At 46.8% G+C, this 11,073-nt stretch overlaps 1 non-coding gene across 1 annotated transcript; it reads left to right on the top strand.

Annotated features, from left to right (window-relative positions):
* Positions 1-983: 983 nt before the first annotated feature.
* LOC118154250 (U6 spliceosomal RNA) lies at positions 984-1,087 on the top strand. Its single transcript, XR_004744136.1, has one exon. It is a non-coding gene; the product is annotated as a U6 spliceosomal RNA (small nuclear RNA).
* The last annotated feature ends 9,986 nt before the right edge of the window (positions 1,088-11,073 follow it).

Genomic DNA, 11,073 nt, shown 5'->3' with positions numbered 1-11,073 from the left:
GTATGGTGATCCAGGGCTCCAAAGGCGCAGGTCCTAAAAATAAGAGGGAAGCTGTATCTTGCTGTACGGCCTGTGTCAGAAGCAACACAGCATCATTTCAGCAGCATTCTGTTCCTTAGCGCTGGGTCACCATGTGCAAGCAGGAAGGGAATCAGATTCCTCGTCTTGATGAGAAGAGAATCCAAGAATGTTAGATATGTTTTCAAACCACCGAAGCAGGTTTTGAGGAGACCGTAAGAGTTGAGGAGCATTTTGAGTTAAACATTATTTGCATAGTCATTATAAACACTATCAATTTAACCAAAGTTGTGATATGACCACATTATGGGAAGACTGAGCAGCTGAAGTGATGGGGTCATTGGGACAGGCAGGGCCTGGTTCCCGCCCCCCACCATAATAGGCACATATAAAGAAAGAATTAAGAAAGAAAAGAACAGTGACATCAGTCAGAAATCCAGGGATAAACACAAAGTGAAATACACAGAAGAAGTAAGGATTGTTCCTTCTCAGGAGCAGGATGGAATGAGGAGGACGGGGCGGGAGGGGATTAGTGAGTTTCAATATGGCTTTTAGTACCATTTGACTTTTTTTTTTTTGAGACAGAGTCTCGCTCTGTTGCCCAGGCTGGAGTGCAGTGGTGTAATCTCAGCTCACTGCAACCTCCACCTCCAGGGTTCAAGTGATTCTTGTGCTTCAGCCTCCTGAGTAGCTGGGATTACAGGTGCCTGCCACCACGCCTGGCTAATTTTTATATTTTTAGTAAAAACAGGTTTTCACCATGCTGGCCAGGCCAGTCTCGAAGTCCTGACCTCAGGTGATCCACCCCCTCAGCCTACCAAAGTACTGGCATTACAAGCATGAGCCACTGTGCCTGGCCTCCACTTGACTTTTTAATTAATGTACAAGTATTACTCCGGTAAAGTAACTGTTTTAAAAGGACATAAATGTCATTTCTATAAAATTGATGTTAAAATGATAGAAAAGTGCTTCCTTCAGCAGCACATACACTAAAATTGCAATGATACAGAGATGAGCATGGCCCCTGAGCAAGGATGATATGTGAATTCATGAAGCATTCCAGATATCTTTTACATAAAAATAAATTTTTTTAACTCAAAAGTTTTAAAACTGAGAGAAAAAAATGCCAAAATCTGGGCAACATAGTGAGATCCCATCTCTAAAAAATAAAAATTAAAGAATTTGCTGGGCATGGTAGTGAGCATCTGTAATCCCAGCTACTCAGGAGGCTGCAGTGAGAGGATTGCCTGAGTCCAGGAGTTTGAGGTTGCAGTGAGCCATGATTGAACCACTGCACTCAATCTGGGCTACAGAACTAGACCTTGTCTCTTAAAAAATAAAAACTAAGGCCAGGCACAGTGGCTCATGCCTGTAATCCCAGCACTTTGGGAGGCCAAGGCAGGTGGATCATCTGCGGCAAGGAGTTCAAGACCAGCCTGGCCAACATGGTAAAACCCCGTCTCTACTAAAAATATTAAAAAAAAAATTAGCCAGGTGTGGTGGCAGGTGCCTGTAGCACCAGCTACTTGGGAGGCTGAGGCAGAAGAATCGCTTGAACCCAGGAGGCGGAGGTCGCAGTGAGCCGAGATCACACCATTGCACTCCAGCCTGGGCCACAAGAGCAAAACTCCATCTCAATAAATAAATAAAACTTTTAAAAATAGCAGGGTGTGGTGGCTCACGCCTGTAATCCCAGGCAGATCACGAGGTCAGGAGTTCGAGACCAGCCTGGCCAACATGGTGAAACTCTGTCTCTACTAAAAATACAAAAATTAGGCAGATGTGGTTGCCGATGCCTGTCTTCCCAGCTACTCAGGAGACTGAGGCAGGAGAATCACTTGAAACCTGGAGGCAGAGGTTGCAGTGAGCCAAGATCACACCATTGCACTCCAGCCTGGGTGACAGAGCAAGACTCCATCTCAAAAAATAAATAAATAAACACAAATTTAAAAGTTAAAAAATTTTACAAAGCCGCATCCCTATGGCAAGTGCAATTTAAGGAAATACTTCCGCCCAGTCCCTTTCCCCTCTGTGCCTTCCCCTGGTGTCTCTGGCTTCAAAGAGTTCTCAGACTCACATAATTGATTGGCCCGGTGCTTTCCCACCAACGACCATTGTGGCTTCCCAGGTTTCACATGCCTACCACCCGCCTCCTGATCCTTTGGAGCTCATGCCCATTGCAAAGGAGAAAGCTGGTGAGTTCCCATGTTCATTAAAAGGTGGATGAGAAGCAGACCTCCCAGCTTACGGTTTAATGGTGTCTCCAGGATAAAAATGATAGCTGCCGTCATGAAGATGATCTGGCAGGTGGCATGGGGGACAGAGGTGGGGGGAACATTCCTGGAGTGAAGTCCATCTCTCTAAATTAAGTGCATTAATTTTCTCTAATAAAGACGCGCCTGTCATGAATTCCACTGCCTGGAAGAGATATTTGATACAGCAACTGTGATGGCCCCTGGCTGGAAATACTCCATTTCCCCTTAGTCACCCTCGTCGGGGCAGGGTAAGCCTGCGGGCTAAAGGAACAGAAAGAAGCAAACAAATCTGTGGAATGAAATTCCTTGGTTCACAGGAAAACTGCAGTGAGAGGAGTAGGGAGCAGGGGACAAGGTTCTCAGCAGAACTTTGGGTTTTTCTCTTGTCCTCAGTGCAATAAGGGTTGTGGGCACAAATCTGGGATATAGAAAATCAGTCCCGAGTAGGGGGTGGGCCCGAGAGAGAAACCCAACCCAGGAGGCAAAGTCATTGTCATCACCGTTAACCCTCTGCAGACCAGAAACCACCAGTACAGCCAACTAACCCTGATTATTATTGTATTTGAAAGAACCCTTGTGTGATGTTCCCCAAATTTGCCAATGTGCGACACCATGGTAACCGTGATGGTGGAGTGGTTTTCACGGGCAGACACAACAGCCTGCCATGGTCAGGTGCACAGAAGCCTCTCAGGCCTGGGATGGCAGAGGGGACAGACATGAACAGAATCCATCTGTGTCCCGAGGCTGCTCTCGTCAGACCTACAGCCCACAGCGGCTGAGGTGCCTGCATTTTCCTCCGCAGCAGGAGCCGTGGTTTGCACCCTTGCTCTGCCACATGCCTCGTGGTTAATCCAGTTCTTTTAATGGCACCAGGGTGGAAGCGAGTGAAGGGGGAGGCGTGGTTGGCTTCTCCCTCGGTGGCCTTGCGTTTTGACAAACAACAGCAGGTCCCCTCGGGGTCTCTGGTCTAACCTGAATTTGATTTTTTTTTTTTTCAGTCTCATGCTAGTGATTGAAGGGAATGAGATTGTGATCTCCCTCATGACACTAATAAATATCCTTCATCAAAGGTGACACTGTACTTTGGGGCTGAAATCTGAAACTTAACCAATGGCAGTTCTGGTCCAGCCTGGAGAGGCTAGGTGACAGCTTGTTACCTTCAGCTTCATTTATTAACATCAGCTGAATAAACAAATCCCTATGGGACCATAGCCCTGCTCCCCAGGAACCCCTCCCACTGGTTCTCAAAACTCTGCTGATTGAAGAGTTTTGAATTGAAGCCATCTTGAATAAGAAGGTCCCACTGGAAGGAATTCAATGGCAGCTGAGTAATTCTGGAAATAAGCACTTCACCTTCAGGAACGCCGGTGGGACCACTCACTTTTTCATTCCATCCTTCCAGTATTTAGCTGGTACCAAACAACCTGTTGACTTGGCAGTCCAGGCCATCCATTAAAAATACTGATGAAGGCCAGCCGCGGTGGCTCACGCCTGTAATCCCAGAACTTTGGGAGGCCAAGGCAGGCAGATCACGAGGTCAGGAGCTCAAAACCATTTTGGCCAATATGGTGAAACCTCATCTCTACTAAAAATACAAAAATGAGCTGGGCATGGTGGCACTCACCTGTAGTCCCAGCTACTCAGGAGGCTGAGGTTGGAGAATTGCTTGAACCCAAGAGGCCGAGGTTACAGTGAAACAAAATCACAGCATTGCACTCCAGCCTGAGCAACAAGAGTGAGACTCTGTCTCAAAAAAAAAAAAAAAAAAATACTGTGGAGCCCCTGCTAGGTCCAGTAGGGAAGCAAACACACACTCTGCCCTCAGGGAGCTTATAGTCTAGTGATAAAACAGGAGCCGTGAGTGACAGGATGAAGTTCCCGTGGTTCCAGGAACAGAAATGATGGAGGAGTGTTGATGACGGCCTCCCCAGGGAAGTGATGTTTAGACTGAGAGACAGTGTAGCCAGCGTCAGAAGCCAGGTCTTCTCATTTCTGCTTGCCAGCGTTAATTTCACAAAGTCCCTCATTCTGTGACCATATACAGCTCTTCAAAAAGATGCTTTGAAGACAAAAGAGGACAGAGCACATGGCCAGGGGAGGTGGTCCCCAAAACCCCATTAAGGAGCTGCTCATTCCAAGGACAACAGGAATCCAGTCAGTGGAGGGGTGACATGATCAGATTTGCATGTTAACGTCATCCTAGTTCCAGTGTGGACAATGCGTTAGAGAGGGACAGCAGTGAAGGCCTGGAAGCCAGTTTAGGAGGCGCTTGCCCTCATCCAAGTGAGATGCGACATGAGCTAAGCCAGGCTACAGGCAGAGTGGGTGGAGAGCTGGGATGGGGACAGACACAAATCTCTTATTTATTTATTTATTTATTTATTTATTGTGTTTTTTTATTTTATTTATTTATTTATTTTGGAGGCAGAGTCTCACTCCGTCGCCCAGGCTGGAGGGTAGTGGTGCAGTCCAGCCTCACTGCAACCTCCGCCTCCGGGTTCAAGTGATTCTCCTGACTCAGCCTCCCAAATACCTGGGATTACAGGCACTGGCTACCACGCTCAGCTAATTTTTGTATTTTTAGTAGACATGGGGTTTCACCATGTTGGCCAGGATGCTCTCAAAGTCCTGACCTCGTGATCCACCCGCCTCAGCCTCCCAAAGTGTTGGGGTTACAGGCATGAACCACTGCACATGGCCTATTTATTTATTTTTTTGAGAGATGGGGTCTCACTTTGTTGCCCAGGCTGGAGTGCAATGGCGCAATTACAACTCACTGCAGCCTTGACCTGGGCTCAAGCAATCCTTCTGCCTCAGCCTCCCAAGTAGCTGGGACTACAGGTGCATGCCACCATGCCTGGCTAATTTTTAAACTTTTTGTAGAGACATGGTTTCACTATGTTGCCCAGGCTGGTCTTGAACTCCTGGCCTCAAGCAATCCTCCCCAGCTTGGCCTCCCAATTTGCTGAGATTACAGATGTGAGCCACTGTGTCCAGCCTGGAAATCTTTCTAATATATAAGAAGTTCTTGGCTGGGAGTGGTGGCTCAGGCCTATAATCTCAACACTTTGGAAGGCTGAGGCAGGCAGATCACTTGAGGTCAGGAGTTTGAGAACAGCCTGGCCAACATGGCGAAACCCTGTCTCTACAGAAAATACAAAAATTAGCCGAGCATGGTGGTGCACACCTGTAGTCCCAGCTACTCAGGAGGCTGAGGCAGGAGAAATGCTTGAGCCCAGAAGGCAGAGGCTGTCATGAGCTAAGATCATGCCATTGCACTCCAGCCTGGGCAATGGAAGTAAGACTGTCACAGACACAAACACACACACACACACATTCTTAAAAATTGAGTGGGCTGGGCACAGTGTCTCACTCCTGTAATCCTAGCAAGGTGAGTGGATCATGAGGTCAGGAGTTCAAGACCAGCCTGACCAATATGGTGAAACTTTGTCTCTACTAAAAATATACAAACATTAGCTGGGTGGGGTGGTGTGCACCTATTATAATCCCAGTTACTTGGGAGGCTGAGGCTGGAGAATCACTTGAACTGAAGAGGTGGTGGCTGCAGTGAGCCAAGATCATGCCAATGCACTCCAGCCTAAGTGACAGAGCAAGATTCCATCCAAAAAAAAAAAATCAAGTGAAAAAATAGAAAAATGAATGAAGACAGAAGAGTTCATAGAACAAGATTTACAAGTCTCCCATAAACATGAAAATATGCTCGTCTTCACTCATTAGAAAAATACAAATTGAAACTACACTGAAACCATCTGTCACCTAAAAATTCAAAAACCTGCCAGCACTCACTGTTGGGGAAAAGCAAGTATTCTCACGTTTCTGGTGACAGTGCAAAACAAAAGATTTTGCAATGCCTAACAGAATACGGATTTACCCTTGAACCCAGCAATCTCAATCCTGGGAACTAACCCTGAAGATCCACCCCCTCAAATGCAAAACAGTATGCACCCAAGGCCGCTCCCTGCAGTCCTGTTTCTAATAGCAAAATAGTGGAAAAACAAATCAAGATATCCCTGCATAGGAGATAGGCTGAACACAGGATTGGCTAGCCACAGTGGAGCGCTACCAGGCATTTTTTAAAAATAAGGAGGATCAGCTGGGCACAGTGGCTCACACCTGTAATCCCAGCACTTTAGGAGGCCAAGGCAGGCAGATCATCTGAGGTCAGGAGTTCAAGACCAGCCTGGCCAACATGGTGAAACTCCATCTCTACTAAAAATACAAAAATTAGCCAGGTGTGGGTGTGGGCTTCTGCGGTCCCAGCTACTCGAGAAGCTGAGGCAGGAGAATCACTTGAACCCAGAAGTCGGAGGTTGCAGTGAACTGAGATTGCACCACTGCACTCCAGGGTGGGCAACAGAACAAGACTGCATCTCAAAAATAAAAATAAGATGAGGAGTAACTCTAGGAGATTAATTCACTTGTTAATGAAAATAAAAATTAAAAGCAAGGTACCGCAGAAAGTATGTACTATGCTATCTTTTGTGTAAGAAAAAAAAATAACGCCAGGTATGGAGGCTCATGCCTGTAATCCCAGCACTTTGGGAGATCAAGCTGAGTGGGTTCAGGAGTGAGTCAGGAGTTCGAGACCAGCCTTGCCAAGATGGTGAAACCCATCTCTACTGAAAATACAAAAATTAGCCGGGTGTGGTGGTGGGCACCTGTAATCCCAGCTACTCAGGAGGCTGAGGCAGGAGAATGGCTTGAAGCCAGGAGGCAGAGGGTGCAGTCAGCTGAGATTGTGCCATTGTACTCCAGCCTGGGAGACACAGCAAGACTCCGTCTCAAAAATAAAAATAAAATAATAACATAGCTATGTACCTGCTTATTGTTGTGGAAGGAAGGTAAAAAGGAAGGGAGGAAAAGGAGAAGATGAACAAGGAAGAGAAAACAGAGACTGGAGGGGAACAGATGGAGGAATGGGAATGGGAATATACTCACTTGTGTAGTGTTGACTTTTGACCTGGGTCAAGAATATACGTAGGCAAGAAAGAAATAAAAATGATGGAACAAACCTTCAAGTGAATAAAACAGAATCAAATGAAATCAAATCATACATATCAAACTCATAACATAGTTTCCAAGAGAAAATTAATAATTCAATTACCTTTTTTCTTTCTTTTTTCTTTTGAGACAGGGTCTCACTCTCACCCAGGCTGGAGAGCAATGGCGCAGTCTTGGCTCACTGTAACCTCCACCTCCTGGGTTCAAGCAATTCTTCTGCCTCAGCCTCCTGGGTGGCTAAGACTACAGGCGCCTGCCACCACACCTGGTTTTTTTTTGTTGGCGGGGCAAATTGCAGGTGACTCACACCTGTAATCCCAGCATTTTGGGAGGCCAAGGTGGGCAGATCACCTGAGGTCAGGGATTCAAGATCAGCCTAGCCAACATGATGAAACACCATCTCTACTAAAAATATAAAAATTAGCCAGACATGGTAGCTTATGCCTGCAGTCCCACCTCTCAGGAGGCTGAGGCACGAGAATCTCTTGAACCCTGGAGGTGGAGGTTGCAGTGAGCTGAGATCATGCCACTGCACTTCAGCCTGGGCAACAGAGTGAGACTCGGTCTCAAAAAAACATAAATAAAAATAAAATGAAGGAAATGCTCAAATAACCATGAGGATATGTGAAAAAGATACGAGAGCTGTCTCCTCGCTCTGAACATTTTCAGCATCAGAAAAATATTATAACAGTAAGGCGTTACAAACACCTTGAATTAAAGGGAAGAAAAAGACTCATAGGCCTACAGGAATACTCAAAGTTAGAGGGAGGGAAAGACCTTCTTTACAGAAGAATGCCAGCCAGTAAACATCAAAGAAATGGTGTGATTTTTTGAGACAGAGTTTCGTTCTTGTTGCCCAGGATGGAGTGCAATGGCTCAATCTCGGCTAGCTGCAACCTCAACCAAATTGAGGTAAAACACTCAGTTTGAACATCCACAGACTCCCTAGAGCCCTGGGCTATGAACCCTGATGTAGAAGGAGAGTGGAGCTTAGGACGAAGTACAGAGGAACAGCAAGCTGAGGAGAGGAGGCTCGAATGAGTGGAGCAGGGAAAGCCACAGCCAGAGAGGGGGGCAAGCCAGGAGAAGTGCAAATGCCACTCAGTCAGCACACCAGGTGGGATGCTTGCCCTGGGAGTGATTAAAAATCAGATCCCTAAAGATCTTTTTTTTTTGAGATGGAGTCTCGCTCTGTCACCCAGGCTGAAGGGCAGTGACACCATCGTGGCTCACTACAACCTCTGCCTCCCAGGTTCAAGCAATTCGCCTGCCTCAGCCTCCTGAATAGCTGGGATTACAGGCGTGCACCACCACATCCAGCTGATTTTTGCATTTTTTAGTAGAGACAGGGTTTCACCATGTTGGTCAGATGGTCTCGAACTCCTGACCTCATGATCTGCCCGCCTTGGCCTCCCAAAGTGCTGGGATCACAGGCATGAGCCACTGCACCCAGAAAGATCGATTTTACATCCACCTATATGACAGTAAGAAAGCCAGATCAACTTCAGGGATGAAGGCGGACAGTCAAGACCTGTGGTAACACTGTCTGGCATCTCTCTGGTGCCGCCACCACATATCACCTGCCTCTGATTCAGGGCCCCTTCCCAGCTTATCATCACACATGCCTGGCCTTCTCCGTCCAGCAAGGCTGTTTGGATGCCTCGGAGAGCACAGCCTTCTGAGCTCCATTCCTCCCATGTTTTTCCTTGTTTGGTGCTTTCTAGGGAGTAGGCAGGTTTTAGGGATTTTTTTTTTTTTTTTTCGAGACAGGGTGTTGCTCAGTCACCCAGGCTGGAGTGCAATGGTGCACCCGTGGCTCACCGATGCCTTGACCTTTCTGGCTCAGTCCATCCTCCCACCCTTGGCCTCCCGGGTGGCTGGGACTACAAGCACGTGCCACCACACCCGGCTAATTTTAAAACTTTCTGTAGAGACAGAGTCTCCCTATATTGCCCAGGCTGGTCTCAAACTCTGGAGCTCAAAGATTCGTCCTGCCTCTGCCTCCTAAAGTATTGAGACTACAGGCATGAGCCACCATGCCCAGCCCAGGGATTTTTAATGCACTCTTTCAAAAGACCATGAGGGCTGTTTGGTGTCAAAGCACATCCAAGTACCAAGAGATAAGAGATCGAAAGCTCTGAAAGCATGCCCAATCCAAACTTCAAAAGTGAGAGAGATAAGATGGCTCAGAAACAACCACACTGGGTCCACTTAGCATTCAGCAGATCACGTGGTTGCGAGAGCACAGCTAAAAGAGGGAGATAAATAAGGCAAGTGGGCCACGTCCACGGGCATAATCAACTCATCAGAATGAGTCAGTCACCTGTCACCAGCTGAGAAACCCAAGCCAGAGCTGGCTCTGCTGGGTTGGTAAGATGTCCCACCTCAAACTGACCAACTGAACCAGCATTTCGAGTCTTCTGAATTGCCTGCAGTCCTATAGGCCTGGTGGTGACGGCAGAGAATAAAATCTCTCACACTGGTCTCCAGTTACAGAGTCCTGATCACTGCAACTGGGAAAGCTGAGAACCTTTCCTCATCTAGCACATTCGCAAAACTCATTGGCTTTAACAAACTGTTCCCCACACACCTGGCCTGTGCAGTCTCCTCTAACCAGCTTGTGCTATATCATATTCAGAAAGTGCTTATAGGCGCTCACTGGCCTTGAAAAATATCCATCAGCTGTAGGATAAGCTGAAAGTCATGGAGGCTCTGGTGAAACGCTCATCAGGGAAACACACATACAAGGCAATTTGATCAGACTTCACATGTTTTAACCAAATCCAGGTGAAGGAATCTCGTCTGGAAAAACAGAAGACTGTTAAGGGCAGCTCCAAGAAATAATTCTCTCAAGAAAGGGAAAAAAGATGTGAAATTCTCCGTACCAGGGTAGAAAACAAGATGAAATGGGATTTCACCCAACGTGGAACTTTCATGCAACCCTGATCTAAAACGGTGGTTTCCAAACGTCTCAGGATTGTGAAACCCTCTTGGATTTTCCTCCCACACTTAGTCTTAGAGGTAATCAAGTTCAAAACTCATAAACTCTAAAAAATCATGATCCCTCAACCCCCACTCCCAACAAAGACGGCAGGCAAGAACATCATGGAACTGACTTTAAGATTTCGAGTCTGTAGAGGACACCATTCCTAAAGTTTAAAATAAATTGATCTTTATTCTGGTAGGATCTGCTGTTTCAAGCAGAATGTATGACTATGTCTGCAACTTGGGAGAGCTTTATTTAATGTGTGCGAGTACTCAGTAACATATACCCATGCTTTTTACAGAGCCCTTGTGTTCCCAGATTGGCTTTAGGTTTGAAACCCTAAGCTTCAGTTATGTGTCTCTGCTAATAATAGGGCTCACCTCCCAACGCCTGCAAGAGACAAGAGGCCTAGCAAGGGAATGGCTTCCAGTGTGGGGGAATCCGAGAGAAAGGGCAGGACAGCAGCCTGGGTCAACCAATCCATGGAGAATACTGCTCTCCCACCCGCAGGCTCTGCCATGTTCCTCCTGACACCCCCATGGATCTCCTACCCACCCCCAATGTGCCACACAGTGACACATGGGACCCCAGGAAGGCACTGGTGTTGAGAGCCCACTGCATGAGATGAAGACACACACTCACTCCTTAAAGAGACGTTTTAGACGTGCATGGCTAAAATCCAACTCACTTATACAAGGACTCTTGGCTGAAACTAATGGCTGGAGCTTTATAGAATCTCAAGATTTTTCTATGTAATTCCTACCACCAAACAGCTGTGAAAATAAACCAATG

This window comes from Callithrix jacchus, chromosome 5 (assembly GCF_049354715.1).
Source record: "Callithrix jacchus isolate 240 chromosome 5, calJac240_pri, whole genome shotgun sequence".
NCBI classification, from domain to species: domain Eukaryota; kingdom Metazoa; phylum Chordata; class Mammalia; order Primates; family Cebidae; genus Callithrix; species Callithrix jacchus.
This window is presented reverse-complemented; position numbering and strand designations above follow the sequence as displayed.